At 32.9% G+C, this 3,463-nt stretch overlaps 1 pseudogene; it reads right to left on the reverse strand.

Moving 5' to 3' along the window:
• Window positions 1-582: 582 nt before the first annotated feature.
• Window positions 583-717, reverse strand: LOC145243240 (U2 spliceosomal RNA; annotated as a pseudogene).
• Between the last annotated feature and the right edge of the window lie 2,746 nt (window positions 718-3,463).

Here is a 3,463-nt window from a genome sequence, read left to right on the forward strand (position 1 = left end):
CCAAAAACGCTTAGTCATGTCACGTGACGTGACGTCAACATCCAGTAATGGCGAACAAATGTAAACAAACACTTTGTTTTACCGATACTTTTGTAATTTCTCTTCTGCTTTGTTCTAGAGATTATTAAACTCCATGACAATGTCTCCAACGTATTTAACTGGTTAAAAATAGTATTTATACAAGAGTTTTAACGAAAAATATCAGGAAAAAATGTACAGGAATAAAAAAAAATTCAGCTTTCAAAATATTCGTCGATAAAAAAAACGATCTTTATATTTACGCTAGCCATTTTGTATATTACCACGTGACCTGCTATCTCTTAAACTGGAGGGGGGGGGGATCCACTTGAATCCAACAAAACCAGTAATTTTTTTTTTCTATTATATATACATCATTTTCTATAAAATTAAGTGTAGACTTTATAATTAAAACAAAAAATGTTATTCATACTAAAAAAAAAAAACGCTTAGTCATGTCACGTGACGTGACGTCAACATCCACTAATGGCGAACAATTGTACCTATTTACTATGCCTCCCCACGGGACAGAGTTAGACACCAGGGTCGTTTTTTAACGTGGAGAAAAGGTACAAAAAATAAAAATTGTCTCAGTCGTGGAGGATTTCTCCTCCACCGAAAGAGAACAAGAAATAGAAGTGCAGCATCTGAAGAACAGATACTACACTTTGATCTTGACCAAAAGGCCAAGAATGCGAACAATTGTAAATAACAACTTTTTTCACAAAACCAACACCGTCTTTCTTTTTTTTCTCTCTCTTTCTCTCTCTCACCCACTTACTCTTCCCTCTCTCTCACCCTCTTTCTCTTGACGTCACACCACTGTTAAACTGTGGGGGGGGGGGAACACATTCCCAGGCATTATCTCCTATAGATGCACATTTTATTAGAAATTCAGCTTTCAAAATATTAGACGATAATAAAAATATAAAACCAACACCCTCTTTCTCTTTTCTCTCTCTCTCACCAACTTACTCTTCTCTCTCTCTCACCCTCTTTCTCTTGACCTCCTACTACTGTTAAACTGTGTGTGTGGGGGGGGGAAGAGGCAGCTTGAAAACCAACAAAAACAGTGCACAGTTTCCCAAGCATTTGGGGTGGGAAGGGGGGGAAGAAGCCGAGCGCACAGTTTCGTGTGAGAGAGAGAGAACAATTCTCAACCTATATACTCAACAAATTTTTTATCTACAGATTTGAAAGTTTGTATATAGGGTATTCAGACATATGGAAATATATCTAGCATAATCTATCTATTATATCTATAAAAGTGAAAATGTGTGTGTGTGTGAGGTAGCCAGAGAGAGAGAGAGAGAGAGAGAGAGAGAGAGAGAGAGAGAGAGAGAGACAACAATTCTCAACCTATATATTCAATACATTTTTTATCTACAGATTTGAAAATTTGTATATAGGGTATTCAGACATATGGAAATATATCTAGCATAATCTATCTATTATATCTATAAAAGTGAAAATGTGTGTGTGTGTGTGTGTGTGTGCGCGTAAGAGAGAGAGAGAACAATTCTCAACCTATATACTCAACGTATTTTTATCTACGGATTTTAAACTTTGTATATAGGGTATTCAGACATATAGAAATATATCTAGCATAATCTATACATTATATCTATAAAAGTGAGAATGTGAGTGTGTGAGAGAGAGAGAACAATTCTCAACCTATATATTCAACAAATTTTTTACCTACAGATTTGAAAATTTGTATATTGGGTATTCAGACATATGGAAATATATCTAGCATAATCGATCTATTATATCTATAAAAGTCAGAATGTTTGCGTGTGGTTGTGTGTGTAAGGTTGCGAGAGAGAGAGAGAGAACAATTCTCAACCTATCTATTCAATAAATTTGTTATCTACAGATTTGACCATTTGTATATAGGGTATTCAGACATATGGAAATATATCCAGCATAATCTATCTATTATATCCATAAAAGTGAGAATGTGTGCGTGAGAGAGAGAGAGAGAGAGAGAGAGAGAGAGAGTAAGTACAATTCTCACCCTATATATTCAACATATTTTTTATCTACCGATTAGAAAATTTGTATATAGGGTATTCAGACATATGGAAATATATCTAGCATAATCTATTATATCTATAAAAGGTAGAATGTGTGTGTGTGTGTGTGAGTGAGTGAGTGAGTGAGTGAGTGAGAGAGAGAGAGAGAGAACAATTCTCAACCTATATACTCAACAAATTTTGTATCTACAGATTTGATAATTTGTATATAGGGTATTCAGACATAAGGAAATATATCTAGCATAATCTATCTATTATATCTATAAAAGTGAGAATGTGTGTGAAAGAGAGAGAGAAAGAACAATTCTCAACCTATATATTCAACAAATTTTATCTTTACAGATTTGAAAATTTGTATATAGGGTATTCAGACATTTGGAAATATATCTAGCATAATCTATTATATCTATAAAAGTGAGAATGTGTGTGTGAGAGAGAGAGAAAGAACAATTCTCAACCTATATACTCAACAAATTTTTTATCTACAGATTTAAAAATTTGTATATAGGGTATTCAGACATATAGAAATATATCTAGCATAACCTATCTATTATATCTATAAAATGACCATGTGTGTGTGTGTGAGAGAGAGAGAGAGAGTCAGAGAGAGAGAGAGAACAATTTTCAGTTTGTGTGTGTGTGAGAAAGAGAGAGAGAGAGAAAGAGAGGAAGGAAAATTCTCACCCTATATATTCAACAAATTTTTTATCTACATATTAGAAAATTTGGATATAGGGTATTCAGACGTATGGAAATATATCTAGCATAATCTATCTATTATATCTATAAAAGTGAGAATGTGTGTGTGAGAGAGAGAGAAAGAGAGAGAGAGAGAACAATTCTCAACCTATATATTCAACTAATTTTTTATCTACAGATTTGAAAATGTGTATATTGGGTATTCAGACATATGTAAATATATCTGGCATAATCTATGTATTATATCTATAAAAGTGTGAATGTGAGTGATGGAAAGAGCAAAAAATTCTCAACCTATATAACCTATAAAAGTGAGAATATGTGTGAGAGAGAGAGAGAGAGAACAATTCTCAACCTATATATTCCACACATTTTTGGGCACAGATTTGGAAATTTGTATATAGGGTAGGCAGACATATAGAAATATATCTAGCATAATCTATCTATTATATCTATAAAAGTGAGAACTTGTGTGTGTGTGTGTGTGTGAGAGAGAGAGAGAACAATTCTTAACCTACATACTCAACAAATTTTTTACCTACAGTTTAGAAAATTTGTATATAGGGTATTCAGACATATGGAAATATATCTAGCATAATCTATCTATTATAACTACAAAAGTTAGAATGTGTGTGTGAGAGAGAGAGAGAGAGAACAATTCTAAACCTATATATTCAACAAATTTTTTATCTACAGATTTGAAACTTTGT

The sequence above is a fragment of the Euprymna scolopes genome, chromosome 21, assembly GCF_053919585.1.
Source record: "Euprymna scolopes isolate OS-2025 chromosome 21, ASM5391958v1, whole genome shotgun sequence".
Classification (NCBI taxonomy): Eukaryota; Metazoa; Mollusca; class Cephalopoda; order Sepiida; family Sepiolidae; genus Euprymna; species Euprymna scolopes.